The 25771-nt window shown below is 44.4% G+C and overlaps 1 protein-coding gene across 7 annotated transcripts in view; it reads right to left on the reverse strand.

Annotated features, from left to right (window-relative positions):
- The window catches only part of MTMR3 (myotubularin related protein 3), a 126643-nt gene extending 119002 nt beyond the window's left edge, over positions 1–7641 (reverse strand). For 3 of the 7 annotated variants that reach the window (XM_018060998.1, XM_018060994.1, XM_018061000.1), the window contains exons 1-2: positions 7420–7641; positions 4734–4809 (exon numbers count right to left, since the gene is read on the reverse strand). The gene's annotated coding sequence lies outside the window, so the exon portion shown is untranslated. The remainder of the gene's footprint in view (positions 1–4733; positions 4810–7419) is intronic. The other 4 variants (XM_018060996.1, XM_018060995.1, XM_018060997.1 and 1 more) reach the window with 3 other exon arrangements.

Genomic DNA, 25771 nt, shown 5'->3' on the forward strand with positions numbered 1-25771 from the left:
TATGAACGGCTGGGTCACTTGGCTGTGCACCTGAACCCACCACAATATTGTTAATCGGCTATATTCCAACATAAAATAAAAAGTTTAAATTTTTTGAAAACAGGAACATATTCAAACTTTAAGAAAAAAGTCACCTTTTAATCCAGGACTCAGAAAATTTTGGCCCAAGAAAGCATTTTTTAAGTTATTGACTCAGGCTCTTCCAAATGGAGTTAAAGAGTGACAGGTTAATCGCGGTATTTTGCAAGCAAAGGAAAGCTAGTACGTACCAATTATTCATCTTTTTCAGTCTCCAAGACCTAAGCTCTTAGAAAACAAAAATGTTACAACCAAACTGCTCTCCACAAAGCAGAGACTTTTAAAAATATACTCTACACAGTCTCAGTTCTTCATCTCTAAGAGAAGTAGACTACTTATGTAGACCGCTTCCTAGCCCATGATTGCTGCTGCTGCTGCTAAGTCCCTTCAGTCGTGTCCGGCTCTATGCGACCCCACAGACGGCAGCCCACCAGGCTCCCTCGTGCCTGGGATTCTCCAGGCAAGAACACTGGAGTGGGTTACCATTTCCTTCTCCAATGCATGAAAGTGAAAGTGAAGTCGCTCAGTCATGTCCAACACTGTGCAACCCCATGGTCTGCAGCCCACCAGGCTCCTCCGTCCCTGGGATTTTCCAGGCAAGAGTACTGGAGTGGGGTGCCATGGCCTTCTCTGATCCCATTGATTGGCCCTTTTCAAATCAAGCGCCTCAACTGGTGCTTTCTGAGCAAGGTTCATGTTTGCCCTTACTGCAGACGTGGCTCAATGGCATGGGACACTCTGAAGACTATCCTAATCCAACTAGGCTGGACCACCTGCAGAACTAGTGGAAAAGCTCTGAAACAGTCAACCATAAAAGCCCAACATTACATCTTAAGTGTCTAAAGTAGTTACATCCAAAGCAGAACACAGTACACCCAAGATGCTCCACTGCAGTAAAGGAGAAAGATATCTGAACTTTAATTCTCATCCTTGTTAATTTTTTTCTCTATATTTTAAGACACACAATAACCAGTTACTATACATATTATTTGTAAAGTAAATAGTTAAGGATTGAGGATTAACACACAATAATTTTTAAGTAATCTCTATCATTGCCCTTCCATTTTCACTTGCCCCTTCCACAGCTAAGCTGTAGAGGGTAAGGGCTGATGATGAAAACAGGACAAAGGAAATTTCCAAACTATCTTAAATTCCCACCAAGCTGCTGCTAAGTCACTTCAGTCGTGTCCGACTCTGTGCGACCCCACAGACGGCAGCCCACCAGGCTCCCCCGTCCTTAATTCTCCAGGCAAGAACACTGGAGTGGGTTGCCATTCCTTCTCCAACACATGAAAGTGAAAAGTGAAAGTGAAGTCACTCAGTCGTGTCTGACTCTTAGGGACCCCATGGACTGCAGCCCACCAGGCTCCTCTGTCCATGGATTTTCCAGGCAAGTTAAAAGGTAGTAAATCACTAGGAAGAAAATTTGGAATCGTACAATGATATTACTGTTGCTGAGACTTTAAAATAGCACCCTATTTAGAGGATACCCTGAGTATTTTGAAATTTTAAAAACAACCCTTTGCCAGGTAACCCTACTTTTAGGAATTTAGCCTGAGAAAACAGCAGCATAATTGTCTTTTTAAAAGCTCAAACGAGACACTTCGCTGGCAATACAGTGGTTAGGGCTACTCACTTCCACTGCGGGGAACACGGGTTTGATCCCTGGTCAGGGAACTAAGATTCTTCAAGCCATCTGGTGCAGCCAAAAAAAAAAAACCCAAAGGCATCACAGCTCTGTTTTATGATTTTATGAGGGAAAACTGAAATGTCCGTTAACAGGGAATTGCTGTAAACCATGCTGCACCCATATCACAGAATACTAAACACCCATTAAAGGAACATAACTTGACATGGGAAGTTGCTCTTAAGTATTTCAGTAGATAAGTAAAAAAGAAAAACACCAAACATTACATCTAAATGGGATGAGGGATCAGCTCTACTTTCCTTCATTCTCCTACATTATCTCCATTTTTTTTTGTAGGTTTCACACACACTCATACAAATATGTACTGTAGCTTTCATAATCAGAAATAAAAACTTCATTTTGAAATTTAAAATGAAATTACATTAAAGCTCCTTATTATTGCCCTTTAGACTTCTAAAACTTTAAACACACTACTTTGCCCCATGTGGTTTGTGGAATCAGTCTAAATACTTTACAATTACAAATTTGTTTTATCTTACAGAAACATGATAGGCGTGAACTAAAAAATAAGAATGAGCCTATTTCAAGTAAACCATCCTGTCTTTCTACCAATTCTTTCAAATGTTAGGATCAATCAATATACTTATAACTCCTTACATTTGCCAGATTATCAGTCTATGAATATCTCAAATAAATTTATGTATCTTCTGCAACTAAATTACAGAAGCATTAGCTAAAGAAAATAAATTTAGAACATAAATGAAATCAGGAAAGCTTCCTACTATCTCTCATAATAAAATCATTCTAAACATTATATGAAGAAACAAACAGGCACGTAACAGATCTAGGTCTGGACACACAACCAACATGATGCTCGATGCAATAATGCACGCCGCGAGACGACATCTTTGTAGTTACCAGACAGTCCATTTAAGGGAAAGGAGTTAGAATATTAGCATAAGTTTGTCTTAACTATGTTCATTAAGTCAACAATTTATAACAGAGCTATGAGGTATGCTGTGGATTCGCAGGTGGCTTAGAGGTAAAGAATCCGCCTGCCAAGCAGGGGATGTGGATTTGATCCCTGGGTCGGGAAGATCCCCTGGAGGAGGAAACAGCAACCCACTTCACTATTCCTGCCTGGAAAAATCTCACAGACAAAGGAGCCTGGTGGGCTACAGCCCAGAGGGTCGCAGATTCGGATGTAACTGCGTGTGCAAGCTCAAACACAAACACACACACAGTATTTCACCCTTAACAAAACAGCTTTAAATGTAACCAAACTTCATAATTTTCTTGTGATTTTTCATTTATGTCTCACTATTTGTATAGTCATCCTAACTGCAAAGCTCAGGTACTGGGTACCATGTCCCTAAGCAACTGCTTCCAAGTTTTACAACTCAAGAAAAAAATACATTTGGGAATTTCCTGGCGATCCAGTGATTAGGATTCTGTGCTTTCATTGCAGGGGTCCGGTTCAATCCCTGGTCTGGAAACTAAGATCCCAAAAGCTGCAGAGAGTGGGGTGGGGGGTGGGGGGAACTGTAATTATAAAATTACATTTTATGTGGCAACAGTACACATATAGTAACAGAAGTAACGTATAATTTTCCCAAATCAGTTGTTAATTTTACCATTTTCTATGTGCTAATTCTTTTTTTAGAAATCACCACATTGATTTCATTAAACACAGCCCTAAAACATTATACAGAATGTGCCAAACTCCCTGACCCTATCACTTTCCAACATAAAAAAATGGGTGAAATCCAGCAAATCTACTCTAAAGGCAAGTGAAGTGAAGTGAAAGTCGCTCAGTCATGTCTGACTCTTTTCAACCCCATGGACTATACCGTCCATGGAATTCTCCACTGGAGTGGGTAGCCTTTCCCTTCTCCAGGGGATCTTCCCAACCCAGGGATCGAACCCAGGTCTCTCGCATTGCAGGCAGATTTTTTACCAGCTGAGCCACAAGGGAAGCCCAGGAATACTGGAGTGGGTAGCCTGCAAACCTTGGCACAAATTTAAGACATCTCGGATCCCTCTGCAGTTTCTTGAAACACTGATCATTCCTATTGGCAGACTGGATGCAAGTGCTGCTAAAAGGTTTCTCCAAGCAAGAGTACAGAACAGCAATCTTTTCTGTGGCTTTCCTAGTGAAATTACTAAAGTCGGCACTTGACAGCAGACACCAGATTTACCACTGCTCCACAAGTCAACTCTTCTAGGGAAACAGGATTCTAATACAACGGGGCTCCATTATCATCCACTGACATTTTTAGACTGCTTTTCATATACACCATTCCATTTCATCCTCACTGTACTAATGAGGGATCTGAAGCTCAGAAGGCTTATGCAGTTTGCCAGAAACACAGCTAATGAGCACAACCCGGACTTGAACTCAGGACTTACTAGTCACCCACTGTCATGCTACAGCAGTTTTCTCTTTAAATGTCTGATACGAACTTGAAAGTTACATTATGGTTCTAGATGCAAAAGTGAAGATAAAAGCACAAAATTAAAATGAAAAATAACAATGTTAGCAATTCTGATAGCTTCTAAAATTGGGAATCTTGGTTCAATTGGGTATGGATTTGATCTCATTTTCAGTTTCACTGATTATAAAACTACATATAAATTCAGCATAGAAAATTACAGAATTGGGTGGTCTGTAAGAAACAACTGACCACAGAAATTACACAAACTTGCACCAAACCATTCTTAATCTTGTGGCTTCACACTCAGTCATGAAGTTCTCTATGTGAAATCCGTTTTGATTTCAACACTAAGTGAATTACAACAGCATAAGCATGTTTCTGCTTAACACTTGCAACATGCATGCAATTTCCAGAGCACTTTTGGACAATGTCTATAATCCATAAGTCAAAAGCAGAATCCAAAACGGAAGGTTCATCTACCTATATGAGATTAATACGAAATAACAATTACAAATTAATAAAGATTTGCAAAATCAGGCTGGAGAAACTACTTTAGGTCAATAATTACAAACCTTTTAATTTTACGGATAAGAAAATGGAGGTCTAGAGAAGTGACATTCCCAGGCAGCAGTCAATTAACACCACAACCTAAAAAATAAAAAACCAAGGCCGATTTAAGACCCCAAAACTAGGGACAGGATAGTGTCCAATGACAGTCTTTAGAAAACAGAATCTCTTAGGCAAACCACAAGGACTAAAAATCTGACTCTTTTAACTCAATGCAAACTATCAAATAGCTTTTAATAACAAACACTGTTATCAACCACCAAAACTGTTCTTTTTCCCACCTCAATACTATCCATTTACTCAACAAATACCTGAGGGCATAATATATGCTGAGAACTATGCTAATTACTCCAGATACCAAAGAACAAAACATACAAGGCCTCCGGCTCTCGTAGTGGACAGCTGGGTGTGCTTCTCTGACAGCACTACACTATGGATGGTTAACAGGATGTTGACCAAACTCCTTCACTGCTCTCTACAATATTTTCTTCCAACTCTTCCAAACTTATAACAAACCTTACCACACCCCCTCTGAAACATGAATACTTCCTTTGGTAACTTAGCACTCCACTTTACCAACGGAAAGCGTTAACCAGAACTACCTCAGACTTTAGAGCTGACTTTGCCACTCCTCTTAGCCTTAGGCATATTTCAAGAACTTTTCACAATCCACAGTAAACCTTCCTGGTTCACAACCCTATCTCAAATGACTGCTAATTCACCAGCCCTACCCCCACTTTACTAGAAACCTGAATCAGACAGTTTAGGTGCAACTGTGATGTTGGAAAGCAGCTTCAGTGGAGCTCTTTGTGGCCCACAAGCAGACTTTCTGCCTCTGCCTCTCTGCTTCTGTCCTCTGGATTGCTCATTATATCTCTGGATATACCTCTAATTTTATGAAGCATGTACCTGAAGATGTGCACAAATAATTTTTGGCAATCGATCTGCTTCCCGTACATAAACCCACTGTATTTTAAGAGATGCTCAGGCTCCACTCTTTTCCATACCTCTCAAATTGTATAAACAGTTAAAAACACTCTCAGGAGTTATAATTACTGGAAATCCTTTGGAATACCAGAGGTGACTTAAAGCAGGCATTCACAAACCTGGCTGACTAGAATCACTCAGGAAGCTTTGTAAGGCTCAGAGATTTTAATTCACCAGGTCCCGCATGAGGCCTGGTATAAGCATTTCAGGCAGTCTGTACTATTTCTGACAACTGGTATTTAATTAGTTAACCACCAAACTAAAAAACCTGGTTTACAAACTGGGAAAACTTGGGTTCTCTTATGGCTTGCTATTAACTAACTACAAGTGGGGCCGCAGAAGCATACTGGTCACGTGAACAGCTCTGGGCCACCTGAAAATAAGGGAGTTAATTAGAGCTGAAAGAAGCCTTCATAAGGAGCCAATCTACAATTCTAGAACCCTCCTAATTTAGTTAAATATCACAAACTGTACTGGGTTTACTCCAAACAGTGTCATTCTCTAAGCTCTTCTTCCCACCCAAGTCACAAGCCTTAGAAGGGAAGACTCTGCTTGACACCAACACACGCTGGCATCCCTCACCTGGTCGCGGAGCAAAAAAAAACATACATCCTGTCTCTTGCCCTACTGGAACAGCCTTGGATGTGAAAGAGGGAGGTCCCCAACACCTCTACACCTATAAATCCCAACCATTTTATACTAAAAACAAAAATTATCCCGCATAATTCAGCGCAGGCCTTGATGGCACCGTCGCCCACATTGTGAGAAACGAAGGTGAAATTCAACTGGAAGAGCAAGCCCACTTGTTTTTCCCTCACTGTGGAAAAAAAGCAGACACTGTCATACAACAAAGTGTATGTCAAGATACTGAAACACGTAAGAATTTAGGCCTCAGTCTGGAGACAACACCTGGATATCATTACCCCCCATAGTAGCTCCTGGGAAAACTCACAAGTAAGGTTATCAGACCCCAGAGGAGTTTATTAAAATGGCCATAAAATTTACCTTTACTATTTTGAGGCAAGTTTTCCAGCCCAAAGTACAACCAACAATACTATCCCAGGGGTCCTAAGCGGCAAGATTTTTCACCTGTGAAATCACTCTAACCTTTCGTGAGGCTGTCTCACCAGTGCTGAGTTTTCTCAAGCACCTCCGAGCCATCCTTCCCACCCCAGGACTACCAGCTCAGGAGGACGCCCTGCTCCACAGCCGGGCGGCCACTCCTCCTTCCCACAAGTCCCGGGCCCGCTCCGCTCGCCCCGGGGGCTCCGCGGCCCCCAACCTCCGGCCTCCCGCCAGAGGACGCCCACGGGGCCGGTCGGGGTGAGGGCCGCACGCTCACCTCCTGGAAGTCCGCGGGCATCTCCCCGGACGGTACCGGGGAGCGCCTCACACCCCCCGTCCCCGTGGGCCCTTCCCCACCGGGTCCGGAAAAGCCGCCCCGGCCGGACCCCGCCTCCCCTGCGCCGAGGGTCCGGGCCGAGCCCCGCCGCGGCGCTCCCGCTCCCCGTGCCTCCCTCTGGCGGCCGAGGCCGCCGTCCGGGCCACCCTCCTCGGGCCACGCACGCCGTCCCCAGCCCCCCGCGGGTCGCCGCCTCCTCAGAGGGTGACAGCCGCGGCGCCGGGGCCGAGGACGGCCCCTCCTCCAGCTCCTCCTCACCCCCGGAGTGGACGGGGCGGGGGGGTGGGGGTGGGCTTCCTTACCGGGCTGCAGAACATGGCGAGGCCCGTCTCGGCACGGCCTCCGCCACCCCTCGAGGCGCCCAGCCCGGGCTGGCGGGGGGCAGCGCCTGGGCCGCTGGAGCGTCTCGACCGGCTGCGCCTCCGCCACCGCCTTCTCACAACCACAACAACATGGCGGCACCAGCCACACAGAGCGCGCTCCCGACGCCGAGCCGGGCCGCGAGCGGGGACGCGCGCGCACGCTCCGGCCCTCTGCCGGCGGTCGGAGCAAGGGGCGTGGCCTGGGGCGGTAGACACGCCCCGGTGGTGGGCGGGGCTGCAGATCAGCCGAACGCCTGCAGCTGGGACGCCCCAGCTGGAAAAGAGAGAAACAGGATCTGCGAATGGGCGAGGAAGTCAACCTTTGGGCGAGGCATCTTTTCCTAGCTCTACGGCCAGGGGCAAGGCAATGCTCGAACAATGGTAGTATCTTTCACCTGTAATTGTGCTCAGAATAAAACTAATTTAATATAATGCAAGTAAATATAGCGTGCTCAAGGTTCTACTCAGAATACAATTTCACACTGCTTCCACCAAAGCTCAGGAAAAAGAAGTCTTTTCAAACAGGCGAAAAAAAAAAAATTGTAACGTGTTCAGTTCAGTCGCTCAGTCCTGTCCGACTCTTCGCATACACAATAGCTTGTAGAACAAATCTACAGACCAGGACCGAGTTCCCTCAGGCCCTGACAGATGCACCTATAAGATTAGCATTTTAACGTTCTGTCTTTGACTTTTCTGGAAAATGGCTGAATCAGTCAAATGAAATCTATCCTTGCATCTGTTGTAGTGTTTTTATCCACAGCACTCTGCAATTATTTATCCTTTTTTTTTTAATGTTTGTTGTCTTTCTATCCCATTGTTAAGTAAAAGCTATTTGAAGATAAGGGTCTTCTTTGGTTTGTTCATCACTTTATCCCCTGCACCTAGAACTGCTCATGACAAATAGCGGGAAATTTTCTTGATTAATAGCTAATTTCAATACAACACATCCAATTTAATCTTCACAGCTTAAATGGGTAGATACTGTCATTATCACCATTTTACAGCTGAAGAAATTGCAGTCTAGGATAAGATACACTAAAATGTTTTTAAAAAGCAAACCCAATCCTACTGATAACAAAAACTCCTCTCCCCACCAAGCTGTACTGCCAACTTTGTGGCATCATTGCCTGAAATAAAATCCCAGGTAAGAAATTACATTAGAGTTCAAAGTTAGGAAAGGCTTTGCTTTACTCCGTCAGCTAAAAAAAGAAAAAAATTTGCACAACCTAAAAACTGAGAATTATGTTTCATTTGGCCAACATACGGAGGACTTAAGCCCGAGAGTCAACCTCTGATAAGTTCTGAGGGACTGTTCTAAAGAGGTAAGGGAGAAGCCGAATATATAGGAATTTTTACACCAAAAATCAGGTAGTGAGAACATCGTAAGATCACTGTTAATTTAAGAAAAAAGCAGACATCTCAAGTTAATGAATTTAGCACTTTTTTATGTATAGAAGATGCAAGCCGTCTGGACTCATTGAAATCATTCCTTCAAACCGCACCATAACTTTTGGCGCTAGTATTGTAGATTTTGCACCCTGAATCCCATCAAGGTGCAGCTTAAGGGAGGCAGCTGCCAATTGTTGATGGCTAGACGGTCACAATATCCCTTGTTACTGATATAGCAGGATATTCTCTGCCTACAAGATTCACAGACACAGGTGCCCTTCATTTCTAAATAATTAGTATTAGGCAGATGATCCTGTATCTTTTTACCTCGGCTTTTAGAAAACCCAATGCTAATTGTGAAGTTCCATGGTGGTCTACTGTTGGCCCCTCAAATCCATGTATTAATAGTGACTTTTCCTCCTGCCTCAACTCTGCAATTTTACTTCTATTTCTTCTATCCAGTTTTCCCTTTCCTGTTATATGACTATATAGCCTTTAAGGAATGAGAGAGGAAATAGTAAATACTAATGAACAAACAAAAAATGCTTTTCCCACCTGTTTCTCCTGTTGTCCAATAAAATAAGATTTCCATCAAGTTCATTCCTCGGGAGCATACGTTTTGCTACCTAGGCCTCTCTGCTCAGGCCAAGACTGAAGGTTCGGGTTCTATAGCTGGTGTCCTCTTATTGGATGGAAACTAGCACCTGACTCCAGGACGGCCCACCCATAGGCTGGCTAACTCCCCATGAGGTAGCTCTTGGCAGATATTCAGCCAATAGAGTGTTAGCATTCACTGAGCCGCTCTCACAATCACCAAGAATCCGGAAGTAGAGGGCCAACATTTGGCATAACACGTGAACCAGTTTTTCGGCAAGAGTATCGCCGTGTGCCGCCTGGCGTGCTTCAGTCCATGGGCACTAAGTCCATGTCCGCTAAGAGTCGGACACGACTGAGCGACTTCACTTTCACTTTTCACTTTCATGCATTGGAGAAGGAAATGGCCACCCACTCCAGTGTTCTTGCCTGGAGAATCCCAGGGACGGGGGAGCCTGGTGGGCTGCCCGTCTATGGAGTCGCACCGAGTCGGACACTACTGAAGCGACTTAGCAGCAGCAGCAGCAGCAGCAGCAGCAGCAAGGAATTCTCAACTAGTCTATAGGACGTAGGAGAAATGTGTGCACTTTGAGTCACTGTTTGCGTGTCCTCATTCTCATGGATTGAACCTTAAGATGTGCTCATGCTATACGAATGCTTGACATGTAGATCTAATGTGATCTTAGCAGAGCTGTGACCAGGTATTGTTATGCTCCCTTTTTACTCATGAGGAGGTATAAATCAGGATTTGAACTCCGACGATTTGATTCTAGAGTGTGCTTTTAAACTCCATTCTTTACCTCATTCCCACTACCACCCACCTTCTTACTATTAAGGCAGCAGGCCTTAGTAAATTGTCTCCAAATAAAAAAGAGAAAACTGCTGTGTGGCCTCGAAAAAACAAGGAGTAGAGCCTAAGAAGAAACAATGGAAAGGAAGCTGCTCTGAGTCTAAGGACTTAACATTTGAATCTTGGTGCATCTGTATACGTGTTTCTAGCTTCCTTTTTCTCTGCCTCGGTTTTCTCATCAGCTCCACAGGGTCCCAATCATCATTTTGCTCACCTCACTTGGTGTGTAAGGATTCTTTAAAGTAATCACTTTGAAAACTTTGTAACTTATGAAAACCCAAACAAATGGGTGGGATTTACTGTGGGCTTCAGCTGACAATGCTTTGTGAGGTAATTCAAGAAAAGAGAAAGTCGATCCAGGCTCAGTCACAGCTTTTCACTGCCCTATTTCTCATGTGAGGGGGCCCTTGCTACCCCACCTGACCTTCCTCCCCTCCTCCTGCTACCCTTTCAGCCTCTTTTCCCCGCTGCTATCTTTAAAACTGAAAATGTTCTTCCAGCTGCTCAGTGACTCTTTGAAGTAGTCTAAGAACAGATGGAAAGATTGATTGATGGAGGCTTCCCAGGGTCACACAGGGTCCCTGGAAAGCAGAAATCCCTCAACCCCCTAAAATGTAGCCTTCCCAACCCTAGGTCCTGCTGCTTAATGATAAAAGTCACTTCCCCTTCAGTGAGCACTTTGAAAAGATTATCCCCAAACTCTCATAACCCTTCAGCATCTCATTGGCCTCCATACCCAGCTAGCAGACAGAGGTAACTGCAGCTTTCAGATTTTGAGGAACTACTTGCTCAGGATCAGATAGAAACTAGAACTGAACCCAAATTTCTGTGATTCAACACCTTCAAGGATTTTCCAGGCACCATACTACACCCCCACTGCTGGAGTTAGGTCAGCTCAACTCGAATTCAGCATAGACCAGTGGTTCTCCAAGTGTGGTCCATGGGTTCTCAGGAGCCCTGAAACTTGTTCAGGGACCCAGATGGGTTAAAACTGTTTTCATAATAAAGCTAAGAACTCATTTACCTTTTCTACCATGTTGACACATGCACGGATGGTGTAAAAGTAGAGGTGGTAAAATTGCTGGCACAACGTAAGATAGTGACACTATTCATACCGGTTGCCATATTTTTCATGAGTGTACTGGTGGTGAACTGGTAAACACTGATAGTAAACAAAATACCGATTTCACTTAAGAATGTCCTTGACAAAGCAGTTTAAAAAAGCACAAAAACAAAACTTCAATATTAGTAACTCTAGACCTTTGACTACAAGTCTTTTTAACATTACAATGAATAAAAATTATGCACAAAGCACCTTTTTCCACTTTCTTTTTGAGATGAAACTCATGTAACATAAAAACATTTTAAAGTGAACAGTTCAGTGGCATTTAGTTCATTCACAATATTGTGCAGCTGCCACCACGATTCAGTTCTGAAACACTTGACATCACTCTAAAATGAGAATCCATACCTCTTAAGCTGTTAATTCCCACACATAAAGCTCTTTTGCTAGGTGCAGAAGTAGGATGGTTGTCTCAACGGAAAGCACTTCTGCAATGAGTTGCGCTGATCTAGCCTCTTTTTTAGGGGAAGAAAGAAAGATTTTTTAAAAAGCAAATTACTTTTACTTTATGTGCAAGCCTGGCTTCCCTAGTAGTTCAGTTGGTAAAGAATCCACCTGCCATGCAGGAGACGACGGTTCGATTCCTGAGTTGGGAAAATCCACTGGAGAAGGGATAGGCTACCCATTCCAGTATTCTTGTGCTTCCCTGATGGCTCAGCTGGTAAAGAATCTGCCTGCAATGCAGGAGACCTGGATTCAATCCCTGGGTTGAGACGATATCCTGGAGAAGGGAATGGCTATCCACTCCAGTATTCTGGCCTGGAGAAGTCCATGGACTATATAGTCCTTGGGGTCACAAAGAGTCAGACACAACTGAGTGACTTTCATTTTATGTGAAAGGAATGGTCAAACATGCAAAATACAGTTATTCAGACTTGGATATTTGGCAAACGTTTTCTCAAAAATGTATGAAATGGGTTTGTCCCGTTAAGTAAAATAGTTGATGATCTTTGTTGTCAGTGATAAAACTGCAGCTTCATTGGAATTTTGGAAAACTTGAATGTCCCACCATGTACTTGATGTCCCAATGTCTTTTCTGCTTAAGATGGGCAGTAATAGTAACAAAGGTGAACTTTTGATATTGTGTAATAAACTATGCCTACACTTGGAAGAGCTGCATAACCCAGTGAACCAATATCTTCCAAATGACCAATGCATAATGTTACCCAATCATGCATGAATAAAAGATCTATCCAAAGTACAGGACAAACCAATAGAGTTTAGTGTGACTGAGTATAAAAGTTTCATTCAAATGAATTTATGCAACTAAACTTTAAGAAACTACCTCCTCTCAAGTTTTAGTGTAGTATCAAAAAAAGAATATCCACAAACGTCTGAACTGTATGAGACTGGACAGTCTTCATGTATTTCAACAAAAACAAACTGACATAGATTGAATGCACAAGCAGATAGGAGAATATAGAATTCCTCTCTTAAGTCAAACCTTAATAAGATCTGCAAATGTGTAAAGCAATGCCATTCTCCTCACTAAATTTTTCATTCTAGAACACAGTAGTTTTTAATGAAAATATGTAATTTATATTACCATGTCTTGGGTTTGTAATATTACTTTTAAATCATGTATCTTTTAATAAATGACAAGTAATTTAATATCTTGTTTTAATTCTTAACAAGGTAAATATCCATTGATATAACCATAACTAAAGCTATTCAAGGTCCTCAATAACTTTTTAAAATATTATTTATTTATTTGGCTGTGCCAGGTCTTAGCTGTGGCATACAGAATGCTCAATCTGTAGTTGCCGCATATGGGATCTAGTTCCCTAGACCAGGAATCAAACCCAGGACCTCTGCATTGGGAGCACAGAGTCTTAGCCACAGGACCATCAGGGAAGCCCCAGGGTCCTCAATAATTTTTAAGGAAACCAACAAGATTGAGAACCACTGCCATTTTCATTGGAATTTCTCAACTGCAAAGACATCTTTAGTCAGTATATGAATTTTTTAACCTAAATAGTTATGTTTATTATATATGTGGAAAACATAGCAGATCAAACTCAGTATAACAGGTATCTTTGCTTAGGATGAGGGTAAGTTTATTTATGTAAAGTGAGGAACTGATTTAAAGAAAAATGTAGGAACATCCCTGGTGGTCCTGTGGATAAGAATCTACCTTGCAACGCAAGGGACTCAGGTTCAGTCCCTGGTCAGGGAATTCAGGTCTCACATGCCACGAGAGGCAACTAAGTCCTCATGCCTCAACCACTGAGCCGCAGAGGGAAGACCTGGCAAAGCCGAATAAATAAATACTGAAGGAGAAAAAGAAAGAAAAATGTGACATATATGTTAAACAAATCTGATGATGTCAAAAATTCATAAGGATAGCATTCAAATTGGGAAACACTGAAATAGTGATAGAGGTTTTAATGAGGACAGACCTGCCACCATACCTTACCATGTGGGTGATGTCATATGGAAGATGAATTATGGTGGGAGTTAAATAAATGAGCAGGTGCATTGATGTGCTTCCAGTCCTCCCAGCAGCGCAGTGCTGGGAAGGCCTGCTGCAACAGGAAGTCGGAGGCCTGGATTCCTGACCCAGCTGAGCCACTGACTCACTGTCTGACCTGACCCCACCCCCAGGGCCTCAGTTTTCTCATCCAGAAAATGACACAGCCGCATGTCACCCTCTTTGTGGAGCCTCCCAATCCTCCCAGCCATCCTCTGATTAAAGGAGTCAGCTTCTCCTTGTTTAATTATGGCTTCAGAGAATCACAGAAGTGCAGCTGGAAAGGATTCAAGAGCTCCAAGTCTCCCTGGCAAGCCCCTCCTGTGCTCCCCCACCCCATTAATTTCACAAATGAGGGAACTGAGGCCCAGAGAGGTTAAAAAGCCCGCTGGGGGGAGTGGGGGGCTGTCAACAGGTAATGCCCCAGGGTCCAGTGGGGAAATGTGAGTGCTTTTTCTACACTCTGATGAATGAGCTAGATGTTTGGTAGCATAGACACCACTTAGGTTTTAATAAATACCGCACAATTCTGCTGGGGATGTGAATCCCACTTCAGCCTAAGAAAATCAATGCGGCTGGTCAGGAACACTGTGTTAATCAGACTGATGGATCGCTTCGTGTTACTAACTAAATCCACCTTGAAAAGGCCAATTGCCCCTTCTAAATTCCCCCCCAGGGAAGGCAGAGGTGAAATTGGCAAGGAGAGGATAGAAGAGGGCATGGCGGAGGGAACCATAGGAGAGGAGGGGCACCTTCCCTCCGGCTCCTCTCCAGCCCTCCTCCTCTGCCTACCATCTCGGCTGTAAGACGACACACCTCCCTCAGTGCCCGGCTTGCTCTGCCCAAAGCTTCCCCGCAGCTTGGGCCAACACAAAGCCACAAATAGAACCAGAATCCACTGAAAATAGCTCCTCCTCCCTTCTGCCCAGAGTTTCCAAGTGCAGCCAGGGAGGCCCTGCCCCCACCAGCCACAGGCCCCAAGCAGGGAACTCAGGTGGAGGGACACTCTGACCACAGCCAGGGACCATCTCAGGAGCAACAGTCCCAGTAATAGCTGACCCTTATTAAGTGCTGGCTCCCTGCCAGTCCTGCGGGGAGCTCTAGCTGTCAGCAACCCAACAAGGAAGCGCCAGGAGATCAACCCCATCATGCACATGAGACTCTGAGAGTTGAGGAGCTCGCCCAGAGCCACAGAGCCAGAGTAGGGGGAGCAGGGGTCCACGTGGTTAACCACGGAGCTGCCTGTATGCCTCTCTCCACGCAGCAAACATCAGCTCGCCCCAGCTTCCTGAGGCTGTGGGAGCTCAAGCTAGGCAGACCTTCCCTTGCCAGCCGGGGAAACTGAGACCCAGGGAGAGGCAAGTCTTGCCCAGAGGCACTTGGTAAACAAGTAAATCAAGCACCCAGGTCTCTCAGCTCAGAGGCCAGTGGTTTTCGCAAAGGTTGGAGCAAACAGAGACTCCCTTGTTCCTTTCATGTAAAAGCCCCATTGGTCTTTTCTTTTATCCCTAACATTTCAGCCTCCTCCCACTTCCCACCAGAGCAGAAAGCCTGCCCCTAAACATTCTCTGACAGCCAGGCATCCTGAGATTACCTCTTCTTCCCCCTCTGCTCAGGGTGTTTAATGTTCTAGGGGAAGAGAGCAAACAGCAGCGCATAAATCATGGGTGACATAGGCTGGGTTTCTCCTTTGCTGAGAATGAAGCAGACGGGACCCAGCAAGGGAAGAGAATTAGCAGGGATTTGCTGGCTCATTTAAATTCAAGGTCCAAAAGACACACATTTCTCCTACCCCTGAGAGTTAGATAAATTTTCCTCTGCCCCGAGATCCCATTTGTTATAAAATAATTCTCCGAAACAGTCTTCGCCTCCAAGGTGATGACGAGCAAGACGAGAATAAGGCTGCGAAAGCTCTACTAGAAAGGAATTAAGTTATTTAAGAAGCGGTCTAAGGGTATGAAAAAGAATCTCTCACCCAGTGTCAAAAAATCTCAGTTCCATTGCCAGACCTGCTAAGGAGTCTGCCAAGCTGCCTCAGTTTATCCAATGTGTCTGAGAAGCAAAAAGTATACACACTCAATCTTTTTTTTTTTTTAATCTGGCAGCTCTCATGTATGCAGGATCTTAGTTCCCCAAGCAGGGACCGAACCTGTGCCCCTTATGTTGGAAGCACAGTCTCTCCACCGGACCACCAGGAAAGTCCTCAGCGCGGATCGTCTTGTTAGCAATGCTTGTTGAGTACCCCCTTTGTCTAGCATGCTGCCAAGCTCTGCAGATGCAACACTGAACAAGACAAAACCAGTCCCTGCTCTCCAGGGACTTATATAGTCTGATTGACACAACAAAGTCAACAGGATGCAAATAAGTACTCTGATGGAGAAGATACAGGATTTACAGTAGCAGTTAAGCAGAGAACCCACCCCACTCTTATGGGAGTCCAGGTAACCTTGATACAGAGACTGGAAAGAAAGAAAGGAATTAATTGGGTGAAAGTCAAGAGAAAGGATGGCTTGGGAACAGGGAACAGCACATACAAAGACCCAGAGGCAAAAGAGAGCCAACCTGTTCGCTGAACCACCCAGCTGGAGCAAGTATAGGTTTATTTGGGCATCTTTCTGTGCGGCAGGCTTACCCTTTTAAGATTAAAATCATGCCGAAGCTCTATGAGTTCATGTTGTGTTAATAATAGATTGCAGACTAGATTCCTTAATGGTTGAATTCTTTTAATATTACAAATTCCTTCATCAGCACCTCTAGGAAATAATCAACCCTGTTCCAGCAAGTCTCTGGATGCTCACAAACCCTTTCACTGGATGTATGCCATCTGTCTCTCCGAGTCCTACATTCTTGACTTTTTAAGGTTGAGTCTTCCAGGACATGACCCACTCCATCCTTCTTCATCAGGGCATACACGGCATAAGGCCAGCCGGCGTGATCTGGGGGTCTTGGTCTTACAGGGAAATTACAGACTTATATCCAATCAGAGAGAAAAAAAAAATCATCCTGCACCCCTAGCCCAACGGCAATGGAAGATTACCAGTGAACACCTCTCTGGGAAATGTGATTCTAAAGGCAGAAAACAGAAGATCAGAGATGCAGCTAGAATGAGTCTTTGCTTTCCACCAATGAGGCTGGGTGCCTTACAGTGTCCAGGTCAGCTGTCAGCCCCGAGTGACTGGCCTTTAGCTTCCGAATTTCCCAAGTGTTTCTGAGGAATGGTATTATGTAGCTATCATCAAAGTAAACGGAACAAAACCAAAGTTTCCCAGCTGAATAAATTTGGGACATACTGAGTACAACAAAGGTAGCCAGGTTATTTTCTTCACTGCAGAACTTTTCAGGGCCTTGATATGCTGATATACATAGTGGTCTTTTAAGAAGAGATTATTATGGAGTTTTCAGAGTTTCCAGAACTCTTTTGAGCTGAGGACATGTGTCCCTGTTTCTGGGAGCTAGGTTCCCTGGAATCCACTATGGGAAATTATCTCATTAACTATCTCATGCTTGTGTAGCGTTTTGTCCTTACATATAAGGAAGTCCAATCTATACATTTCCGATGGACGAATGGATGGATACCTCGACCATTTCCTTGTGTGACCTCAAGTATATGACATCCTCCCCTTCTTTGAGCCTCAATTTTATCCTCTACAACAGGAGCCAGCAAACTTTTTTCTGAAAAGGACCGGACTGAAAATATCTTAGGCTTTGTAGACCACATACATCTCTGGCACATTCTCTCCTTTCATCTTTTTTCCTTTCTTTGACCAACCCTTTTAAATGTATTGATGGAGGGACTTCCCTGGTGGTCCAGTGGCTAAGATTCCATACTCCTGTTGCAGGGGACTGGGTTTGATCCCTGGTTCAGGGAGCTAGATCCCACATGCCACAGCTAAATAAGATCCCACATACTATAACAAAGATGGAAGACCTGGCACAGCCAAATAAATAAATATTTTAAAAATTGTTTTGGGTTCTTGGCTCAGAAACAGATCCATCAGATACACCCAACTGATTCTTGCCAGAGGTATAAAAGCAACTCAGTAGGAGAAGCATAGTCTTTTAAACAAATATTGCTGGAGCAATTGGACATCCATAGACCCAGAAAAAAAGAACATTGGCCTAAGCCATACACCATGTATAAAAATTAACTCAAAATTGATCAAGGATTTAAATATAACATACAAGACCATAAGATTTTTAGGAAAAAAAAAAAGAGATCTAGGGTTAGGCAAAATGTTTTTTTAGACTTGATACCCCAAGCATCATGACACACCATGCATGATATGAAAAGCTGATAAGTTGGACCACTTTAGAACTAAAACCTTAGACTCTGTGAAAGACCCTGGGACTTCTCCGGTGGTTCAGTGCTTAAGACTCTGTGCTTTCATGCAGGGGGCTCTGGTTACTCCCTGGTCCAGGAACTAAGATCCCACACACCACATGGCATGGCAAAAAACCCCCAACAACTCAGCAGTAAAAATCAAATAATTCAATTAGAAAATGGGCTAAAGACATGAACAGACACTTCACTGAAGAGAGTACACAGATGGCAGATATGCACAGGAAAAGATGTCCAAAGTTGTTAGTCATTACGGAATGTAAATCGAAACCATATAAGGTATAACAATAAACCAACCAGAATGGCTAAAATAAACAATAACAAAAACACCAAGGGCTGGTGAGGAAGCAGAGGAACTGTATCACTTATACACTGCTGGTGGGAGTGTAAAATTATAGTCACTCTGGGAAAAAAGGGTGGCAATTTCTTACAAAACCATGTGTACGCTGACCAATACCCAGCAGATGTGTTCTTGGGCATTTGTTGTAGAAAACTGAAAACTTATGTTCACACAAAAACCTGTACTTGATTGTCCATAACAGCTTTATTCACAGTAGACCCAAACTGGAAACAAGCCAAGTATCCTTCAGTGGCTGAATGTAAAACAAACTCTGGCATATCCATACCACGGAATACTATTTAGTAATAAAAAAGGGAGGAGCTATTGACACCTGCAACAACTTCATGGGATGTCAAGGGAATAATGCTGGATGAAAAAAGCCAACCCTAAAAGGCTACTTACAGGATGATATATATAACATTCTTGCAATAACAAAATTGTAGAAATGGAGAATACATTAGTGGTTGACGGGTTAGGGAAATAAAAAATTATTTAATAAAATGTTTTTAATATATATTTTATTTATTAATTTGGCTGCACTGGGTCTTAGTTGTAGCACGCAGGATCTTTAGTTGAGAATCTTTGATCTTCTTCGTGCCACGCAGGATCTAGTTCCCTGACCAGGGATCAAACCCCAGCCTCCTGCTTTGTGAGCACAGAATCCTAGCCGCTATACCACCAAGTTCCACTCTTCTATATCTTGACAGTAATGGTAATCAAACAAATCTACACAGACGCTTACTCCTTGGAAGGAAAGTTATGACCAACCTAGACAGCATATTAAAAAGCAGAGACATTACTTTGCCAACAAAGATCCGTCTAGTCAAGGCTATGTATGGATAGTCATGTATGGATGTGAGAGTTGGACTATAAAGAAAGCTGAGCGCTGAAGAATTGATGCTTTTGAACTGTGGTATTGGAGAAGACTCTTGAGAGTCCCTTGGACTGCAAGGAAATCCAACCAGTCCAACCTAAAGGAGATCAGTCCTGGGTGTTCATTGGAAGGACTGATGCTGAAGCCAAAACTCCAATACTTTGGCCACCTCCTGCAAAGAGTTGACTCATTGGAAAAGACCCTTATCTTAGGAGGGATTGAGGGCAGGAGAAGGGGACGACAGAGGATGAGATGGCTGGATGGCATCACGGACTCGATGGACATGAGTTTGAGTGAACTCTGGGAGTTGGTGATGAACAGGGAGGCCTGGCGTGCTGCGATTCATGGGGTCGCAAAGAGTTGGGCACTACTGAGCTTCTGAACTGAACTGAACTGAACTCACACACACACACACACACACACCCCCAAATGCGTGTAAAACATGAAATTTAGATAAGTGGGTGGACTTATCTGATTGAGATATGGTACTATAATTATATAGGGGAAAATTGGCAAAAGACAAGGAGCCATTTCTTACAACTGCATGTGAATCTGCAATTATCTCAAAATAAATGTGGTGGGTTTTTTTTTTTTTAATTCCTTTGAGTTCTTGGCCCAAGATGGTTCTTTTGAGGGGTAATGGTGCATTTAGCTTTCATTTGCCTACCAGATAACCTTTAGCAGAGCCTGTATGTCAGGTACTGGGCTAAGTGCTCTCCATAGATGATCTCTTATAATAGAACCTTCCCTGGTGAGCCAGTGGCTAAGACTCTGCACTCCCAGTGTAGGGTGCCCAGGTTTGATCCCTGGTCAGGGAACTAGAGTTCACATGCTACAACTAAAAGAAACTGCATGCCACAACTAAGACCCATGAAGGCAAATAAATAAATAGTTTTTTTAAAAAAAGAGCCTGATGAAGTCAGAAACACTGTTATCATATCTTTATGTAACAGATGAGGAAACTGAGGCTTATCAAAGTCAAGTTATTTGCCCAAATCTATATAGTGATTAGGCTTCCCTGGTAACTCAGCTGGTAAAAAATCCACCTGCAATGCAGGAGACCCCAGTTTGATTCCTGAGTTGGAAAGATCCACTGGAGAAGGGATAGGCAACCCACTCCAGTATTCTGGCCTGGAGAATTCCATGGACTGTATAGTTCATGGGGTCAAGAAGAGTTGGATACAACTGAGCAACTTTCACTCACACGTATAGTGATTAACAGCCAGGAGCAAAATCAGAGTCTCTGAGTCCAAGACCCACACCCTCGACCTCTGCACAAGTCCTCTTTGATTAGATGCCACGTGTCATTGGTCTTTGGCTTGGTCTGACCTTCAACCTGGGACAAAAAGCTAGATCTTTCCTTTGAGTGGCTTCTGGGCATGGCTGTACTACAGTGGCAGGAACACGAGATCCTTCCGCTAGATTCCCTGAGACCATTCCACTTCCCAAGACTGAGTCTCAGTCCCAATACCATCACTTGCATGCCGCATGGCCTTAGAAACGTCACTTGGGTCTGAGGTTCCTCCCCCTCAAATCAGAGCTTGTAATTCCAGCCCTGTCGGTGGATCAAATGAAGTAATATATTTCAAAGGGCTTGGGCCACTCCAAAGGGGGCAGTTATTATTAATAACAGGGCATCATGAAATAAATTCTAAATATAGGCCACTTGCTCATATTTATCTTCTGGCTTGACGGTAAATGTTCTGAGGGCATGGGCTGAGTTTTAACTTTTATTTTCTCCTAACCTCCCCTTATAAAGTGCTCACAAAAATAGCAGGTTTCTAAAAATCCTTGTTAACGGCTATGTCGGTAGAAATGTGATCAGAATTCAAAATGAAAAGTGACAAACTGAGGGTAAAAATGAAGAACCCTGTTCTTAAACTTCACTCTTCTTATAAATTGTGAAGAGTACAGAGAAGAGAAAAACTGGCTTCTGAATATCCTGCCTTAAAACCCCAAGTAACTCTTTGTTTTCAGTTTTGGAAGTGTGGGCTCTATCTTTTTAGGGGCATGGAAGAATGTGAAATTTGCAAAGCCCTTTGAGGTACAGGATGTTCTTGCTATTTATACCAGCCAGGATCTGTGGCTGTTTTTTGGGCAAGGTTTTTCCACATAAAATCAACCTCCCCCCCCCAACCCCCCGCTTTCCCAGTTATGACAACCTTGAAAACTCACAAACAAATTCCTCAGCTTTATTACTAATGCCAATAACACGGACTTTTAAAACTGCCTTTCATCTCGACATCTTGAGCAATGTTGCAAACAGTAATTAAACTTCAACACCCTGGTGAAGGAGGCATTAATTATTCAACCCACTTTCCAAACAGGTAAACCCAGAGTTACAAATTAGAGGTCTGGCCATGGGTCACCAGGGATAGAAATAGAGATGAGAACAAAATTAAGAATTCTAGGCCTCTCAGATCTTACATTCAACAAGGTGTGCTTAGTAAGAGGCTGTGGAGATGCCCTCTCAGTGCCCAGTGGAAGAACAGGGCAGATTCAATGATACTTAAAATGAAGTGGGGGGGGAGGGGGGGCGGGGTGTGGCAGGGAGGACTTAAAACCATTTCCTGGCAGTCCAGTGGTTAAGACTCTGAGCTTCTGCTGCAAGTCGTGGTTTAATCCCGGTGGGGGGAACTGACATCCTGCATGCCACGTGGCAGAGCCAAAAAAAAAAAAAACTACTTAGAAAAGAAAATAAATGTATTTGATCCATAAAACACGAAGGTAAAGAAGAGTGTGATTGAAATGTGGGCTATAGTTCCCTGCCTAGGTATGGAACCCAGGCATTGGGAGCCCGGAATCTTAGCCAGGTAAGCCCCTGTGTCCGGTTTTTGGCTACTATGAACCTTCTTGTACATGTTGTCTGGTGGACTTAAGCATTTATTTCTGTGGGAGTATATGGTCTCCCCTGGGGGCTCAGCAGTAAAGAATCCGCCTGCCAGTACAGGAGCTCTGGGTTCAGTCCCTGGTCCGGGAAGATATCCTGGAGAAGGAAATGGCAACCCAGTCCACTATTCTTGCCTGGGAAATCCCATGGACAAAGGAGCATGGTAGGCTACAAAGATGCAGAGAGTCAGACACGACTTAGCGGCCAAACAACCACAACTACAACGTGGAGGAGAAGAGTTTTGGTCCTAGGGTAATCGAATGTTTGGCTTTGGAGAGATATTCCCAGCAAGTTTTCCAAAGTGGTTGCTATTTTCAACTTACTTACCAGTGTGTGAGAGAGTCCCAGTAGAAGTATAAAATTTTATACGTCACTGAATTCTGTTTGAAATTTTATTTATTTCTTTATTGGCCGTGCTGGGTCTTCGCTGCTGCGCGGACTTTTCTCTAGTTGCAGCGAGAAGGGCCTGCTCTCCAGTCCTGGTGTGTGCGCTTCTCGTTGCAGCGGTTTCTCTTGTTGTGGAGTCCTGTCTCTAAGGGCGCAAGAGCTTCAGTAGTTGTGGGGCGAGGGCTCAGCAGTTGCAGTTCCAGGGCTCTAGAGCACAAGCCCAATGGTTGTGACGCACAGGCTTCGTTTCTCCACGGCATGTGGGATCTTCCTGGACCAGGGATCAAACCCGTGTCTCCTGCATCAGCAGGCAGATTCTTCACCACTGAGCCACTAAGGGAGTCCCTGTATGTCACTAGATTCTAAAAAGTGATGGCATGCAAGTCGGCTGAGATCTGTCCGCGCTTCAGAATCCTCATTTCAAAGTGTTTTCCGGTTCCGATCCAGAAGTGGAGAAAGCACCTAAAAGAGTCTCAAAGGCTGTTGGACAGGAAGGTGACGTCACTTGTCAGAAAGTTTAGTAGCTAGAATTGTCATCTCCTTGGGTGACTTTGAGTCAGTCACCACTCTGGACCTCGGTTCCTGTCTCTGGAAGTGAAGCAGATGGATGGGACCATTTCTAAAGTTTCTTTTCGCTTCAAAGGCAGTGATTCCAAGATGAAAAAATGTTGATGCTGTAATGTTTAGTGAAAAGGCAGAAATAGAATGCTCCGTGTCTGGGGAAAGTATACTTGCCCAAAGGCATAGCCTGGAGAAAAATATACAATGCTTATATTGTTAGGTTGTTGCATATTTATTTTTCTATTTTTAACAGTATTTTAAAAATTTTGCAGCTGTATGGGTTTTTTAATATTCATCTATTAAGAATATTCATCTATACAAATATGTGTGACATATTAACAGTACTTGACAATATTATTAATATCTCATATTAATACATGAATTGTTTTTCTCCTTTTAGATATTACATAAGACCCGAGGCTTAATTCCCTCTGAATAAACTCTAGACTCAAATTTATTAGACACTTTGAAGTCTCATAATACTTATTTAACAAATACTTACTGAGCACCTTCTCTGTGCCAGGCATAGTGCTTTGCCCTAGGGAATGAACAGGGATGAACTAGAGATGGTCTTTAATATCTAGGAATTTACCACCTGCTGCAGGAACAAGCCCGTAAACAAATGGGAACCGGGCAATGTGCTAAGGTTTATTTTAGGCAACTTGTGAGCTTACCTCTCTCACTAGGTTTGGGCAAGTAAGGAAAGCTTCCTGGAGGAGAGGACCCTCAGCTGACACCTGAAAGATGATTTAAAGTAAGCCAGGTAATAGGGAAACAGAAGCGGGGGCCAGCTGGAGCATAGGCGTGGGAGCATCACGGAATGGCAGGAGTCTCGGTGGTGAGGGGTCATGGGACACAGTGAGACAAGGGTGAAGAGGCTTGAATTTTCCACAGGGGTCCTTGAACTGCCAGGGGAAGCGTCTGAAAAATACGAAGCCAAAATACCGTCCCTGGCGGTCCAGTAGTTAGGATTCCGTGCTCTCACTGCTGGGGCCAGTTCGATCCCTGCTTTGCTTGGAGAACTAGGATCTCACAAGTCTTGCAATGCAGCCAAAAAAAAAAGAGAGAGAGAGAGAAGCCAAGGAGTGACACAGTCAGATGGGGGCTAACCTGTAACTATTCAGTCCTGTCCCCAGGTCCCCGGGACACCTGACCATAAGCTGAGATATCGCCAGATGTGGATAAACTGGGCTGCCTCTGTGCCCTGCCGGCATTGCTCTCGGTTTTGGTCACGGAGCTAGAAGACTTGTCAAAAAGCAAGTCGTATGGGGCCTGTGGGCCTTTTTGACAACCAAGAGCAAGGTTTGAGCCCTGGAGGCGTGGCTGAGGGTCCCACCGTGAGGGTTGCACAGTAGGTGTGTGGGTGGTGGCCAGAAGGGTGAGAGAATGAGGAATTCATCCCAACAGAGTCGGAGAGTGTCAGCGGGCATCAGTGGAGGAAACCAGGCCCAGGGAGCAGGGAGCAGAGACCCACTGTGGCATGTTGTCTATAGCCAGGGGAGACAGCAGGCAGGCTGCTAGAGGAAAGGAGACAGCCCTTTCCCCGGGTCCCTCTCACGATCTCTGCAAAGGCTCCTCTATGCCTTGTCACTGGCGGGCCGCCTCAACTGAGCACTCAGTCCCCAGTGGCGCTGAGCGCATGTCCGTCAGAATCACAGGGTGCAGCTGGAAGCAGGGCAGCCTTCCCAGTTTGGCTGACGACATCTTGATCAAGTTCTCAAGCCTGCGGTCAGCCCCTGACAGCTTCTCTGGGCAGGGGTTCATCTTGGGCAGCTCCTGCACCTGCCTGCCCACCCAGGGCACAGCAGCTGGCAGACCACAGCCTCCTGCCAAGAAAGGCCTGGAACTCACTAGGTCTCAAGAGGCTTGACTTTCAGCCTCGAGAGCAGTGTCCTCTGAGCACAGCCCCCGATCAACAGATGGCAGGCCAATTTAAAGATACAAAAACTTGCTTTCATTTTCACATGCTGTCTAAAAAAGTATAAAGACTTACAGCTACATCTCAGACTAACTAAAATCTTTATCCTGGGTTCCCCCAGGATAGAGTCTGATATAAAGGCTTCTGTATGGGAAGTTTATAAAGGAGCAGGAGCCAGGGGGAGGTGGGCCAAGGGTGAACCTGATATGGGTGATTCACGACTCCTTGGGATCGTCAGAGACGCCTTAGGAAATATACCTGGGAAGCAATCCCTCTGAGGAATAAAGGGGGAAGAGTCTGATCATCAGCTCTGAGTCCCATTGGTCAAGGACTGCCTCGCAAGCACTAACATTCCACACTTCCTGGTCACACGGGGTGAGTACTGGGCCTGACAGGTAACCCGTCCCTGGCGGCACAGGGAGAAGTGGGGCACTGTCAACTCTCACCTGAGACTACCTAGTGCTAGTTGGAATAAAAGGTCAGATCTGGGACTTCACTGGTGGAATCCGCCTGCCTGTGCAGGAGACACTGGTTTGATCCTTGGTCTGGGAAGATCC

Source organism: Capra hircus, chromosome 17 (assembly GCF_001704415.2).
Source record: "Capra hircus breed San Clemente chromosome 17, ASM170441v1, whole genome shotgun sequence".
NCBI lineage: Eukaryota > Metazoa > Chordata > Mammalia > Artiodactyla > Bovidae > Capra > Capra hircus.